General features: G+C 52.0%; 17 non-coding genes across 17 annotated transcripts; all 17 read right to left on the bottom strand.

Annotated features, from left to right (window-relative positions):
* Positions 1-294: 294 nt before the first annotated feature.
* Positions 295-413, bottom strand: LOC142188833 (5S ribosomal RNA). The gene has a single exon (XR_012713121.1). It is a non-coding gene; the product is annotated as a 5S ribosomal RNA (ribosomal RNA).
* Positions 414-1,127: 714 nt separating this feature from the next.
* LOC142188836 (5S ribosomal RNA) lies at positions 1,128-1,246 on the bottom strand. The gene has a single exon (XR_012713124.1). It is a non-coding gene; the product is annotated as a 5S ribosomal RNA (ribosomal RNA).
* Positions 1,247-1,960: 714 nt separating this feature from the next.
* LOC142188892 (5S ribosomal RNA) lies at positions 1,961-2,079 on the bottom strand. The gene has a single exon (XR_012713167.1). It is a non-coding gene; the product is annotated as a 5S ribosomal RNA (ribosomal RNA).
* Positions 2,080-2,793: 714 nt separating this feature from the next.
* Positions 2,794-2,912, bottom strand: LOC142188852 (5S ribosomal RNA). The gene has a single exon (XR_012713130.1). It is a non-coding gene; the product is annotated as a 5S ribosomal RNA (ribosomal RNA).
* A 714-nt stretch (positions 2,913-3,626) lies between these two features.
* Positions 3,627-3,745, bottom strand: LOC142188851 (5S ribosomal RNA). Its single transcript, XR_012713129.1, has one exon. It is a non-coding gene; the product is annotated as a 5S ribosomal RNA (ribosomal RNA).
* A 714-nt stretch (positions 3,746-4,459) lies between these two features.
* Positions 4,460-4,578, bottom strand: LOC142188898 (5S ribosomal RNA). Its single transcript, XR_012713172.1, has one exon. It is a non-coding gene; the product is annotated as a 5S ribosomal RNA (ribosomal RNA).
* A 714-nt stretch (positions 4,579-5,292) lies between these two features.
* Positions 5,293-5,411, bottom strand: LOC142188846 (5S ribosomal RNA). Its single transcript, XR_012713128.1, has one exon. It is a non-coding gene; the product is annotated as a 5S ribosomal RNA (ribosomal RNA).
* A 715-nt stretch (positions 5,412-6,126) lies between these two features.
* Positions 6,127-6,245, bottom strand: LOC142188891 (5S ribosomal RNA). The gene has a single exon (XR_012713166.1). It is a non-coding gene; the product is annotated as a 5S ribosomal RNA (ribosomal RNA).
* Positions 6,246-6,959: 714 nt separating this feature from the next.
* On the bottom strand, positions 6,960-7,078 carry LOC142188835 (5S ribosomal RNA). The gene has a single exon (XR_012713123.1). It is a non-coding gene; the product is annotated as a 5S ribosomal RNA (ribosomal RNA).
* A 715-nt stretch (positions 7,079-7,793) lies between these two features.
* LOC142188895 (5S ribosomal RNA) lies at positions 7,794-7,912 on the bottom strand. The gene has a single exon (XR_012713170.1). It is a non-coding gene; the product is annotated as a 5S ribosomal RNA (ribosomal RNA).
* Positions 7,913-8,626: 714 nt separating this feature from the next.
* LOC142188884 (5S ribosomal RNA) lies at positions 8,627-8,745 on the bottom strand. The gene has a single exon (XR_012713159.1). It is a non-coding gene; the product is annotated as a 5S ribosomal RNA (ribosomal RNA).
* Positions 8,746-9,459: 714 nt separating this feature from the next.
* LOC142188871 (5S ribosomal RNA) lies at positions 9,460-9,578 on the bottom strand. The gene has a single exon (XR_012713148.1). It is a non-coding gene; the product is annotated as a 5S ribosomal RNA (ribosomal RNA).
* Positions 9,579-10,293: 715 nt separating this feature from the next.
* On the bottom strand, positions 10,294-10,412 carry LOC142188894 (5S ribosomal RNA). Its single transcript, XR_012713169.1, has one exon. It is a non-coding gene; the product is annotated as a 5S ribosomal RNA (ribosomal RNA).
* Positions 10,413-11,126: 714 nt separating this feature from the next.
* Positions 11,127-11,245, bottom strand: LOC142188859 (5S ribosomal RNA). The gene has a single exon (XR_012713137.1). It is a non-coding gene; the product is annotated as a 5S ribosomal RNA (ribosomal RNA).
* Positions 11,246-11,960: 715 nt separating this feature from the next.
* LOC142188838 (5S ribosomal RNA) lies at positions 11,961-12,079 on the bottom strand. Its single transcript, XR_012713126.1, has one exon. It is a non-coding gene; the product is annotated as a 5S ribosomal RNA (ribosomal RNA).
* Positions 12,080-12,794: 715 nt separating this feature from the next.
* On the bottom strand, positions 12,795-12,912 carry LOC142188837 (5S ribosomal RNA). Its single transcript, XR_012713125.1, has one exon. It is a non-coding gene; the product is annotated as a 5S ribosomal RNA (ribosomal RNA).
* A 716-nt stretch (positions 12,913-13,628) lies between these two features.
* LOC142188839 (5S ribosomal RNA) lies at positions 13,629-13,746 on the bottom strand. Its single transcript, XR_012713127.1, has one exon. It is a non-coding gene; the product is annotated as a 5S ribosomal RNA (ribosomal RNA).
* Positions 13,747-13,878: the final 132 nt, after the last annotated feature.

The raw sequence follows: 13,878 nt of genomic DNA, 5'->3' as shown, positions 1-13,878 counted from the left end.
TAAATTGGTCTGCAGGTTACTAGCTATGGCTTCCAGCCCGGCGGGAGGCCCAGATACTATGGAAATGAAGCCTGCTATTATTAAAAGTAAAAAGCCACAACGCTGGTGGCCACCACGCCCGCTGCGGCTGCTAAGAGTGATAGCGGTAAGACTGAGAATACTAGGATTTTGCAAGGCCTAAAGAGTGCAAGAGAGAAAGCGAATGTAAAAGAAGCAAGTGTGCAGTGTAAAAAGTGAATGTAAAAATGGCATAGAGGAGAGTGACCCCTGCTGGTGGAAGTGAGGAAAAGCAAAAGCCTACAGCACCTGGTATTCCCAGGCGGTCTCCCATCCAAGTACTAACCAGGCCCGACCCTGCTTAGCTTCCAAGATCAGACGAGATCAAGCGTGTACAGGGTGGTGTGGCCGTAGGCAGAGACAGGCTTCTCACTTACTCCTCTTCTACTTTGCAGCCTGGCTGCTGGCAGCCCTTTGCACTACTTCACGCTAGACCTTTTTCTTCACTTTTTGCCTTCTCTTAAGGGAACTTCATACTCCAACAGGAGCAGTGCAAGAGCTGGGGGCGGCCCTTATACCCACAGGTGTTGTTCAGCAACCAGTCACAGGCCGCAGCCGCCCTCTTTCAAAAGGGCTGGGCGCAAGGTCTGCGCAGGGCTAAGAAACCATCCCGGGGGTGAAAGAAAGAGCAAGCTGGACCAGAGCCCATTGTCCAGGAGTCGGCTAAGGAAAAAGTTGAGATGGTTGCCCGTGCCTGGAAGCGAAGCTGCTTTTCAGTCAGCTTCTCTTTTCTTAGGGCACGTTGTCTGCAAAGATGTTCAGCCTGTGTTGCCCTGTAAATTGGTCTGCAGGTTACTAGCTATGGCTTCCAGCCCGGCGGGAGGCCCAGATACTATGGAAATGAAGCCTGCTATTATTAAAAGTAAAAAGCCACAACGCTGGTGGCCACCACGCCCGCTGCGGCTGCTAAGAGTGATAGCGGTAAGACTGAGAATACTAGGATTTTGCAAGGCCTAAAGAGTGCAAGAGAGAAAGCGAATGTAAAAGAAGCAAGTGTGCAGTGTAAAAAGTGAATGTAAAAATGGCATAGAGGAGAGTGACCCCTGCTGGTGGAAGTGAGGAAAAGCAAAAGCCTACAGCACCTGGTATTCCCAGGCGGTCTCCCATCCAAGTACTAACCAGGCCCGACCCTGCTTAGCTTCCAAGATCAGACGAGATCAGGCGTGTTCAGGGTGGTGTGGCAGTAGGCAGAGACAGGCTTCTCACTTACTCCTCTTCTACTTTGCAGCCTGGCTGCTGGCAGCCCTTTGCACTACTTCACGCTAGACCTTTTTCTTCACTTTTTGCCTTCTCTTAAGGGAACTTCATACTCCAACAGGAGCAGTGCAAGAGCTGGGGGCGGCCCTTATACCCACAGGTGTTGTTCAGCAACCAGTCACAGGCCGCAGCCGCCCTCTTTCAAAAGGGCTGGGCGCAAGGTCTGCGCAGGGCTAAGAAACCATCCCGGGGGTGAAAGAAAGAGCAAGCTGGACCAGAGCCCATTGTCCAGGAGTCGGCTAAGGAAGAAGTTGAGATGGTTGCCCGTGCCTGGAAGCGAAGCTGCTTTTCAGTCAGCTTCTCTTTTCTTAGGGCACGTTGTCTGCAAAGATGTTCAGCCTGTGTTGCCCTGTAAATTGGTCTGCAGGTTACTAGCTATGGCTTCCAGCCCGGCGGGAGGCCCAGATACTATGGAAATGAAGCCTGCTATTATTAAAAGTAAAAAGCCACAACGCTGGTGGCCACCACGCCCGCTGCGGCTGCTAAGAGTGATAGCGGTAAGACTGAGAATACTAGGATTTTGCAAGGCCTAAAGAGTGCAAGAGAGAAAGCGAATGTAAAAGAAGCAAGTGTGCAGTGTAAAAAGTGAATGTAAAAATGGCATAGAGGAGAGTGACCCCTGCTGGTGGAAGTGAGGAAAAGCAAAAGCCTACAGCACCTGGTATTCCCAGGCGGTCTCCCATCCAAGTACTAACCAGGCCCGACCCTGCTTAGCTTCCGAGATCAGACGAGATCGAGCGTGTTCAGGGTGGTGTGGCCGTAGGCAGAGACAGGCTTCTCACTTACTCCTCTTCTACTTTGCAGCCTGGCTGCTGGCAGCCCTTTGCACTACTTCACGCTAGACCTTTTTCTTCACTTTTTGCCTTCTCTTAAGGGAACTTCATACTCCAACAGGAGCAGTGCAAGAGCTGGGGGCGGCCCTTATACCCACAGGTGTTGTTCAGCAACCAGTCACAGGCCGCAGCCGCCCTCTTTCAAAAGGGCTGGGCGCAAGGTCTGCGCAGGGCTAAGAAACCATCCCGGGGGTGAAAGAAAGAGCAAGCTGGACCAGAGCCCATTGTCCAGGAGTCGGCTAAGGAAAAAGTTGAGATGGTTGCCCGTGCCTGGAAGCGAAGCTGCTTTTCAGTCAGCTTCTCTTTTCTTAGGGCACGTTGTCTGCAAAGATGTTCAGCCTGTGTTGCCCTGTAAATTGGTCTGCAGGTTACTAGCTATGGCTTCCAGCCCGGCGGGAGGCCCAGATACTATGGAAATGAAGCCTGCTATTATTAAAAGTAAAAAGCCACAACGCTGCTGGCCACCACGCCCGCTGCGGCTGCTAAGAGTGATAGCGGTAAGACTGAGAATACTAGGATTTTGCAAGGCCTAAAGAGTGCAAGAGAGAAAGCGAATGTAAAAGAAGCAAGTGTGCAGTGTAAAAAGTGAATGTAAAAATGGCATAGAGGAGAGTGACCCCTGCTGGTGGAAGTGAGGAAAAGCAAAAGCCTACAGCACCTGGTATTCCCAGGCGGTCTCCCATCCAAGTACTAACCAGGCCCGACCCTGCTTAGCTTCCGAGATCAGACGAGATCGGGCGTGTTCAGGGTGGTGTGGCCGTAGGCGGAGATAAATTTCTCACTTACTCCTCTTCTACTTTGCAGCCTGGCTGCTGGCAGCTCTTTGCACTACTTCACGCTAGACCTTTTTCTTCACTTTTTGCCTTCTCTTAAGGGAACTTCATACTCCAACAGGAGCAGTGCAAGAGCTGGGGGCGGCCCTTATACCCACAGGTGTTGTTCAGCAACCAGTCACAGGCCGCAGCCGCCCTCTTTCAAAAGGGCTGGGCGCAAGGTCTGCGCAGGGCTAAGAAACCATCCCGGGGGTGAAAGAAAGAGCAAGCTGGACCAGAGCCCATTGTCCAGGAGTCGGCTAAGGAAGAAGTTGAGATGGTTGCCCGTGCCTGGAAGCGAAGCTGCTTTTCAGTCAGCTTCTCTTTTCTTAGGGCACGTTGTCTGCAAAGATGTTCAGCCTGTGTTGCCCTGTAAATTGGTCTGCAGGTTACTAGCTATGGCTTCCAGCCCGGCGGGAGGCCCAGATACTATGGAAATGAAGCCTGCTATTATTAAAAGTAAAAAGCCACAACGCTGGTGGCCACCACGCCCGCTGCGGCTGCTAAGAGTGATAGCGGTAAGACTGAGAATACTAGGATTTTGCAAGGCCTAAAGAGTGCAAGAGAGAAAGCGAATGTAAAAGAAGCAAGTGTGCAGTGTAAAAAGTGAATGTAAAAATGGCATAGAGGAGAGTGACCCCTGCTGGTGGAAGTGAGGAAAAGCAAAAGCCTACAGCACCTGGTATTCCCAGGCGGTCTCCCATCCAAGTACTAACCAGGCCCGACCCTGCTTAGCTTCCGAGATCAGACGAGATCGGGCGTGTTCAGGGTGGTGTGGCCGTAGGCAGAGACAGGTTTCTCAATTACTCCTCTTCTACTTTGCAGCCTGGCTGCTGGCAGCCCTTTGCACTACTTCACGCTAGACCTTTTTCTTCACTTTTTGCCTTCTCTTAAGGGAACTTCATACTCCAACAGGAGCAGTGCAAGAGCTGGGGGCGGCCCTTATACCCACAGGTGTTGTTCAGCAACCAGTCACAGGCCGCAGCCGCCCTCTTTCAAAAGGGCTGGGCGCAAGGTCTGCGCAGGGCTAAGAAACCATCCCGGGGGTGAAAGAAAGAGCAAGCTGGACCAGAGCCCATTGTCCAGTAGTCGGCTAAGGAAGAAGTTGAGATGGTTGCCCGTGCCTGGAAGCGAAGCTGCTTTTCAGTCAGCTTCTCTTTTATTAGGGCGCGTTGTCTGCAAAGATGTTCAGCCTGTGTTGCCCTGTAAATTGGTCTGCAGGTTACTAGCTATGGCTTCCAGCCCGGCGGGAGGCCCAGATACTATGGAAATGAAGCCTGCTATTATTAAAAGTAAAAAGCCACAACGCTGGTGGCCACCACGCCCGCTGCGGCTGCTAAGAGTGATAGCGGTAAGACTGAGAATACTAGGATTTTGCAAGGCCTAAAGAGTGCAAGAGAGAAAGCAAATGTAAAAGAAGCAAGTGTGCAGTGTAAAAAGTGAATGTAAAAATGGCATAGAGGAGAGTGACCCCTGCTGGTGGAAGTGAGGAAAAGCAAAAGCCTACAGCACCTGGTATTCCCAGGCGGTCTCCCATCCAAGTACTAACCAGGCCCGACTCTGCTTAGCTTCCGAGATCAGACGAGATCGGGCGTGTTCAGGGTGGTGTGGCCGTAGGCAGAGACAGGCTTCTCACTTACTCCTCTTCTACTTTGCAGCCTGGCTGCTGGCAGCCCTTTGCACTACTTCACGCTAGACCTTTTTCTTCACTTTTTGCCTTCTCTTAAGGGAACTTCATACTCCAACAGGAGCAGTGCAAGAGCTGGGGGCGGCCCTTATACCCACAGGTGTTGTTCAGCAACCAGTCACAGGCCGCAGCCGCCCTCTTTCAAAAGGGCTGGGCGCAAGGTCTGCGCAGGGCTAAGAAACCATCCCGGGGGTGAAAGAAAGAGCAAGCTGGACCAGAGCCCATTGTCCAGGAGTCGGCTAAGGAAGAAGTTGAGATGGTTGCCCGTGCCTGGAAGCGAAGCTGCTTTTCAGTCAGCTTCTCTTTTCTTAGGGCACGTTGTCTGCAAAGATGTTCAGCCTGTGTTGCCCTGTAAATTGGTCTGCAGGTTACTAGCTATGGCTTCCAGCCCGGCGGGAGGCCCAGATACTATGGAAATGAAGCCTGCTATTATTAAAAGTAAAAAGCCACAACGCTGGTGGCCACCACGCCCGCTGCGGCTGCTAAGAGTGATAGCGGTAAGACTGAGAATACTAGGATTTTGCAAGGCCTAAAGAGTGCAAGAGAGAAAGCGAATGTAAAAGAAGCAAGTGTGCAGTGTAAAAAGTGAATGTAAAAATGGCATAGAGGAGAGTGACCCCTGCTGGTGGAAGTGAGGAAAAGCAAAAGCCTACAGCACCTGGTATTCCCAGGCGGTCTCCCATCCAAGTACTAACCAGGCCCGACCCTGCTTAGCTTCCGAGATCAGACGAGATCGGGCGTGTTCAGGGTGGTGTGGCCGTAGGCAGAGACAGGCTTCTCACTTACTCCTCTTCTACTTTGCAGCCTGGCTGCTGGCAGCCCTTTGCACTACTTCACGCTAGACCTTTTTCTTCACTTTTTGCCTTCTCTTAAGGGAACTTCATACTCCAACAGGAGCATTGCAAGAGCTGGGGGGCGGCCCTTATACCCACAGGTGTTGTTCAGCAACCAGTCACAGGCCGCAGCCGCCCTCTTTCAAAAGGGCTGGGCGCAAGGTCTGCGCAGGGCTAAGAAACCATCCTGGGGGTGAAAGAAAGAGCAAGCTGGACCAGAGCCCATTGTCCAGGAGTCGGCTAAGGAATAAGTTGAGATGGTTGCCCGTGCCTGGAAGCGAAGCTGCTTTTCAGTCAGCTTCTCTTTTCTTAGGGCGCGTTGTCTGCAAAGATGTTCAGCCTGTGTTGCCCTGTAAATTGGTCTGCAGGTTACTAGCTATGGCTTCCAGCCCGGCGGGAGGCCCAGATACTATGGAAATGAAGCCTGCTATTATTAAAAGTAAAAAGCCACAACGCTGGTGGCCACCACGCCCGCTGCGGCTGCTAAGAGTGATAGCGGTAAGACTGAGAATACTAGGATTTTGCAAGGCCTAAAGAGTGCAAGAGAGAAAGCGAATGTAAAAGAAGCAAGTGTGCAGTGTAAAAAGTGAATGTAAAAATGGCATAGAGGAGAGTGACCCCTGCTGGTGGAAGTGAGGAAAAGCAAAAGCCTACAGCACCTGGTATTCCCAGGCGGTCTCCCATCCAAGTACTAACCAGGCCCGACCCTGCTTAGCTTCCGAGATCAGACGAGATCGAGCGTGTTCAGGGTGGTGTGGCCGTAGGCAGAGACAGGCTTCTCACTTACTCCTCTTCTACTTTGCAGCCTGGCTGCTGGCAGCCCTTTGCACTACTTCACGCTAGACCTTTTTCTTCACTTTTTGCCTTCTCTTAAGGGAACTTCATACTCCAACAGGAGCAGTGCAAGAGCTGGGGGCGGCCCTTATACCCACAGGTGTTGTTCAGCAACCAGTCACAGGCCGCAGCCGCCCTCTTTCAAAAGGGCTGGGCGCAAGGTCTGCGCAGGGCTAAGAAACCATCCCGGGGGTGAAAGAAAGAGCAAGCTGGACCAGAGCCCATTGTCCAGGAGTCGGCTAAGGAAAAAGTTGAGATGGTTGCCCGTGCCTGGAAGCGAAGCTGCTTTTCAGTCAGCTTCTCTTTTCTTAGGGCACGTTGTCTGCAAAGATGTTCAGCCTGTGTTGCCCTGTAAATTGGTCTGCAGGTTACTAGCTATGGCTTCCAGCCCGGCGGGAGGCCCAGATACTATGGAAATGAAGCCTGCTATTATTAAAAGTAAAAAGCCACAACGCTGCTGGCCACCACGCCCGCTGCGGCTGCTAAGAGTGATAGCGGTAAGACTGAGAATACTAGGATTTTGCAAGGCCTAAAGAGTGCAAGAGAGAAAGCGAATGTAAAAGAAGCAAGTGTGCAGTGTAAAAAGTGAATGTAAAAATGGCATAGAGGAGAGTGACCCCTGCTGGTGGAAGTGAGGAAAAGCAAAAGCCTACAGCACCTGGTATTCCCAGGCGGTCTCCCATCCAAGTACTAACCAGGCCCGACCCTGCTTAGCTTCCGAGATCAGACGAGATCGGGCGTGTTCAGGGTGGTGTGGCCGTAGGCAGAGACAGGCTTCTCACTTACTCCTCTTCTACTTTGCAGCCTGGCTGCTGGCAGCTCTTTGCACTACTTCACGCTAGACCTTCTTCTTCACTTTTTGCCTTCTCTTAAGGGAACTTCATACTCCAACAGGAGCAGTGCAAGAGCTGGGGGGCGGCCCTTATACCCACAGGTGTTGTTCAGCAACCAGTCACAGGCCGCAGCCGCCCTCTTTCAAAAGGGCTGGGCGCAAGGTCTGCGCAGGGCTAAGAAACCATCCCGGGGGTGAAAGAAAGAGCAAGCTGGACCAGAGCCCATTGTCCAGTAGTCGGCTAAGGAAGAAGTTGAGATGGTTGCCCGTGCCTGGAAGCGAAGCTGCTTTTCAGTCAGCTTCTCTTTTCTTAGGGCGCGTTGTCTGCAAAGATGTTCAGCCTGTGTTGCCCTGTAAATTGGTCTGCAGGTTACTAGCTATGGCTTCCAGCCCGGCGGGAGGCCCAGATACTATGGAAATGAAGCCTGCTATTATTAAAAGTAAAAAGCCACAACGCTGGTGGCCACCACGCCCGCTGCGGCTGCTAAGAGTGATAGCGGTAAGACTGAGAATACTAGGATTTTGCAAGGCCTAAAGAGTGCAAGAGAGAAAGCGAATGTAAGAGAAGCAAGTGTGCAGTGTAAAAAGTGAATGTAAAAATGGCATAGAGGAGAGTGACCCCTGCTGGTGGAAGTGAGGAAAAGCAAAAGCCTACAGCACCTGGTATTCCCAGGCGGTCTCCCATCCAAGTACTAACCAGGCCCGACCCTGCTTAGCTTCCGAGATCAGACGAGATCGGGCGTGTTCAGGGTGGTGTGGCCGTAGGCGGAGATAAATTTCTCACTTACTCCTCTTCTACTTTGCAGCCTGGCTGCTGGCAGCTCTTTGCACTACTTCACGCTAGACCTTTTTCTTCACTTTTTGCCTTCTCTTAAGGGAACTTCATACTCCAACAGGAGCAGTGCAAGAGCTGGGGGCGGCCCTTATACCCACAGGTGTTGTTCAGCAACCAGTCACAGGCCGCAGCCGCCCTCTTTCAAAAGGGCTGGGCGCAAGGTCTGCGCAGGGCTAAGAAACCATCCCGGGGGTGAAAGAAAGAGCAAGCTGGACCAGAGCCCATTGTCCAGGAGTCGGCTAAGGAAGAAGTTGAGATGGTTGCCCGTGCCTGGAAGCGAAGCTGCTTTTCAGTCAGCTTCTCTTTTCTTAGGGCACGTTGTCTGCAAAGATGTTCAGCCTGTGTTGCCCTGTAAATTGGTCTGCAGGTTACTAGCTATGGCTTCCAGCCCGGCGGGAGGCCCAGATACTATGGAAATGAAGCCTGCTATTATTAAAAGTAAAAAGCCACAACGCTGGTGGCCACCACGCCCGCTGCGGCTGCTAAGAGTGATAGCGGTAAGACTGAGAATACTAGGATTTTGCAAGGCCTAAAGAGTGCAAGAGAGAAAGCGAATGTAAAAGAAGCAAGTGTGCAGTGTAAAAAGTGAATGTAAAAATGGCATAGAGGAGAGTGACCCCTGCTGGTGGAAGTGAGGAAAAGCAAAAGCCTACAGCACCTGGTATTCCCAGGCGGTCTCCCATCCAAGTACTAACCAGGCCCGACCCTGCTTAGCTTCCGAGATCAGACGAGATCGGGCGTGTTCAGGGTGGTGTGGCCGTAGGCAGAGACAGGCTTCTCACTTACTCCTCTTCTACTTTGCAGCCTGGCTGCTGGCAGCTCTTTGCACTACTTCACGCTAGACCTTTTTCTTCACTTTTTGCCTTCTCTTAAGGGAACTTCATACTCCAACAGGAGCAGTGCAAGAGCTGGGGGCGGCCCTTATACCCACAGGTGTTGTTCAGCAACCAGTCACAGGCCGCAGCCGCCCTCTTTCAAAAGGGCTGGGCGCAAGGTCTGCGCAGGGCTAAGAAACCATCCCGGGGGTGAAAGAAAGAGCAAGCTGGACCAGAGCCCATTGTCCAGTAGTCGGCTAAGGAAGAAGTTGAGATGGTTGCCCGTGCCTGGAAGCGAAGCTGCTTTTCAGTCAGCTTCTCTTTTCTTAGGGCGCGTTGTCTGCAAAGATGTTCAGCCTGTGTTGCCCTGTAAATTGGTCTGCAGGTTACTAGCTATGGCTTCCAGCCCGGCGGGAGGCCCAGATACTATGGAAATGAAGCCTGCTATTATTAAAAGAAAAAAGCCACAACGCTGGTGGCCACCACGCCCGCTGCGGCTGCTAAGAGTGATAGCGGTAAGACTGAGAATACTAGGATTTTGCAAGGCCTAAAGAGTGCAAGAGAGAAAGCGAATGTAAAAGAAGCAAGTGTGCAGTGTAAAAAGTGAATGTAAAAATGGCATAGAGGAGAGTGACCCCTGCTGGTGGAAGTGAGGAAAAGCAAAAGCCTACAGCACCTGGTATTCCCAGGCGGTCTCCCATCCAAGTACTAACCAGGCCCGACCCTGCTTAGCTTCCGAGATCAGACGAGATCGGGCGTGTTCAGGGTGGTGTGGCCGTAGGCAGAGACAGGCTTCTCACTTACTCCTCTTCTACTTTGCAGCCTGGCTGCTGGCAGCTCTTTGCACTACTTCACGCTAGACCTTCTTCTTCACTTTTTGCCTTCTCTTAAGGGAACTTCATACTCCAACAGGAGCAGTGCAAGAGCTGGGGGGCGGCCCTTATACCCACAGGTGTTGTTCAGCAACCAGTCACAGGCCGCAGCCGCCCTCTTTCAAAAGGGCTGGGCGCAAGGTCTGCGCAGGGCTAAGAAACCATCCCGGGGGTGAAAGAAAGAGCAAGCTGGACCAGAGCCCATTGTCCAGTAGTCGGCTAAGGAAGACGTTGAGATGGTTGCCCGTGCCTGGAAGCGAAGCTGCTTTTCAGTCAGCTTCTCTTTTCTTAGGGCACGTTGTCTGCAAAGATGTTCAGCCTGTGTTGCCCTGTAAATTGGTCTGCAGGTTACTAGCTATGGCTTCCAGCCCGGCGGGAGGCCCAGATACTATGGAAATGAAGCCTGCTATTATTAAAAGTAAAAAGCCACAACGCTGGTGGCCACCACGCCCGCTGCGGCTGCTAAGAGTGATAGCGGTAAGACTGAGAATACTAGGATTTTGCAAGGCCTAAAGAGTGCAAGAGAGAAAGCGAATGTAAAAGAAGCAAGTGTGCAGTGTAAAAAGTGAATGTAAAAATGGCATAGAGGAGAGTGACCCCTGCTGGTGGAAGTGAGGAAAAGCAAAAGCCTACAGCACCTGGTATTCCCAGGCGGTCTCCCATCCAAGTACTAACCAGGCCCGACCCTACTTAGCTTCCGAGATCAGACGAGATCGGGCGTGTTCAGGGTGGTGTGGCCGTAGGCAGAGACAGGCTTCTCACTTACTCCTCTTCTACTTTGCAGCCTGGCTGCTGGCAGCTCTTTGCACTACTTCACGCTAGACCTTTTTCTTCACTTTTTGCCTTCTCTTAAGGGAACTTCATACTCCAACAGGAGCAGTGCAAGAGCTGGGGGCGGCCCTTATACCCACAGGTGTTGTTCAGCAACCAGTCACAGGCCGCAGCCGCCCTCTTTCAAAAGGGCTGGGCGCAAGGTCTGCGCAGGGCTAAGAAACCATCCCGGGGGTTAAAGAAAGAGCAAGCTGGACCAGAGCCCATTGTCCAGGAGTCGGCTAAGGAAGAAGTTGAGATGGTTGCCCGTGCCTGGAAGCGAAGCTGCTTTTCAGTCAGCTTCTCTTTTCTTAGGGCACGTTGTCTGCAAAGATGTTCAGCCTGTGTTGCCCTGTAAATTGGTCTGCAGGTTACTAGCTATGGCTTCCAGCCCGGCGGGAGGCCCAGATACTATGGAAATGAAGCCTGCTATTATTAAAAGTAAAAAGCCACAACGCTGGTGGCCACCACGCCCGCTGCGGCTGCTAAGAGTGATAGCGGTAAGACTGAGAATACTAGGATTTTGCAAGGCCTAAAGAGTGCAAGAGAGAAAGCGAATGTAAAAGAAGCAAGTGTGCAGTGTAAAAAGTGAATGTAAAAATGGCATAGAGGAGAGTGACCCCTGCTGGTGGAAGTGAGGAAAAGCAAAAGCCTACAGCACCTGGTATTCCCAGGCGGTCTCCCATCCAAGTACTAACCAGGCCCGACCCTGCTTAGCTTCCGAGATCAGACGAGATCGGGCGTGTTCAGGGTGGTGTGGCCGTAGGCAGAGACAGGCTTCTCACTTACTCCTCTTTTACTTTGCAGCCTGGCTGCTGGCAGCTCTTTGCACTACTTCACGCTAGACCTTCTTCTTCACTTTTTGCCTTCTCTTAAGGGAACTTCATACTCCAACAGGAGCAGTGCAAGAGCTGGGGGGCGGCCCTTATACCCACAGGTGTTGTTCAGCAACCAGTCACAGGCCGCAGCCGCCCTCTTTCAAAAGGGCTGGGCGCAAGGTCTGCGCAGGGCTAAGAAACCATCCCGGGGGTGAAAGAAAGAGCAAGCTGGACCAGAGCCCATTGTCCAGTAGTCGGCTAAGGAAGAAGTTGAGATGGTTGCCCGTGCCTGGAAGCGAAGCTGCTTTTCAGTCAGCTTCTCTTTTCTTAGGGCGCGTTGTCTGCAAAGATGTTCAGCCTGTGTTGCCCTGTAAATTGGTCTGCAGGTTACTAGCTATGGCTTCCAGCCCGGCGGGAGGCCCAGATACTATGGAAATGAAGCCTGCTATTATTAAAAGTAAAAAGCCACAACGCTGGTGGCCACCACGCCCGCTGCGGCTGCTAAGAGTGATAGCGGTAAGACTGAGAATACTAGGATTTTGCAAGGCCTAAAGAGTGCAAGAGAGAAAGCGAATGTAAAAGAAGCAAGTGTGCAGTGTAAAAAGTGAATGTAAAAATGGCATAGAGGAGAGTGACCCCTGCTGGTGGAAGTGAGGAAAAGCAAAAGCCTACAGCACCTGGTATTCCCAGGCGGTCTCCCATCCAAGTACTAACCAGGCCCGACCCTGCTTAGCTTCCAAGATCAGACGAGCTCAAGCGTGTACAGGGTGGTGTGGCCGTAGGCAGAGACAGGCTTCTCACTTACTCCTCTTCTACTTTGCAGCCTGGCTGCTGGCAGCCCTTTGCACTACTTCACGCTAGACCTTTTTCTTCACTTTTTGCCTTCTCTTAAGGGAACTTCATACTCCAACAGGAGCAGTGCAAGAGCTGGGGGCGGCCCTTATACCCACAGGTGTTGTTCAGCAACCAGTCACAGGCCGCAGCCGCCCTCTTTCAAAAGGGCTGGGCGCAAGGTCTGCGCAGGGCTAAGAAACCATCCCGGGGGTGAAAGAAAGAGCAAGCTGGACCAGAGCCCATTGTCCAGGAGTCGGCTAAGGAAAAAGTTGAGATGGTTGCCCGTGCCTGGAAGCGAAGCTGCTTTTCAGTCAGCTTCTCTTTTCTTAGGGCACGTTGTCTGCAAAGATGTTCAGCCTGTGTTGCCCTGTAAATTGGTCTGCAGGTTACTAGCTATGGCTTCCAGCCCGGCGGGAGGCCCAGATACTATGGAAATGAAGCCTGCTATTATTAAAAGTAAAAAGCCACAACGCTGGTGGCCACCACGCCCGCTGCGGCTGCTAAGAGTGATAGCGGTAAGACTGAGAATACTAGGATTTTGCAAGGCCTAAAGAGTGCAAGAGAGAAAGCGAATGTAAAAGAAGCAAGTGTGCAGTGTAAAAAGTGAATGTAAAAATGGCATAGAGGAGAGTGACCCCTGCTGGTGGAAGTGAGGAAAAGCAAAAGCCCTACAGCACCTGGTATTCCCAGGCGGTCTCCCATCCAAGTACTAACCAGGCCGACCCTGCTTAGCTTCCGAGATCAGACGAGATCGGGCGTGTTCAGGGTGGTGTGGCCGTAGGCAGAGACAGGCTTCTCACTTACTCCTCTTTTACTTTGCAGCCTGGCTGCTGGCAGCTCTTTGCACTACTTCACGCTAGACCTTCTTCTTCACTTTTTGCCTTCTCTTAAGGGAACTTCATACTCCAACAGGAGCAGTGCAAGAGCTGGGGGGCGGCCCTTATACCCACAGGTGTTGTTCAGCAACCAGTCACAGGCCGCAGCCGCCCTCTTTCAAAAGGGCTGGGCGCAAGGTCTGCGCAGGGCTAAGAAACCATCCCGGGGGTGAAAGAAAGAGCAAGCTGGACCAGAGCCCATTGTCCAGTAGTCGGCTAAGGAAGAAGTTGAGATGGTTGCCCGTGCCTGGAAGCGAAGCTGCTTTTCAGTCAGCTTCTCTTTTCTTAGGGCGCGTTGTCTGCAAAGATGTTCAGGCCTGTGTTGCCCTGTAAATTGGTCTGCAGGTTACTAGCTATGGCTTCCAGCCCGGCGGGAGGCCCAGATACTATGGAAATGAAGCCTGCTATTATTAAAAGTAAAAAGCCACAACGCTGGTGGCCACCACGCCCGCTGCGGCTGCTAAGAGTGATAGCGGTAAGACTGAGAATACTAGGATTTTGCAAGGCCTAAAGAGTGCAAGAGAGAAAGCGAATGTAAAAGAAGCAAGTGTGCAGTGTAAAAAGTGAATGTAAAAATGGCATAGAGGAGAGTGACCCCTGCTGGTGGAAGTGAGGAAAAGCAAAAGCCTACAGCACCTGGTATTCCCAGGCGGTCTCCCATCAAGTACTAACCAGGCCCGACCCTGCTTAGCTTCCAAGATCAGACGAGATCAAGCGTGTACAGGGTGGTGTGGCCGTAGGCAGAGACAGGCTTCTCACTTACTCCTCTTCTACTTTGCAGCCTGGCTGCTGGCAGCCCTTTGCACTACTTCACGCTAGACCTTTTTCTTCACTTTTTGCCTTCTCTTAAGGGAACTTCATACTCCAACAGGAA

Source organism: Leptodactylus fuscus, unplaced genomic scaffold, assembly GCF_031893055.1.
Source record: "Leptodactylus fuscus isolate aLepFus1 unplaced genomic scaffold, aLepFus1.hap2 HAP2_SCAFFOLD_820, whole genome shotgun sequence".
Classification (NCBI taxonomy): Eukaryota; Metazoa; Chordata; class Amphibia; order Anura; family Leptodactylidae; genus Leptodactylus; species Leptodactylus fuscus.
The sequence above is the reverse complement of the archived record's forward strand: the minus strand, read 5'-3'. Positions and strand labels throughout refer to the sequence as shown.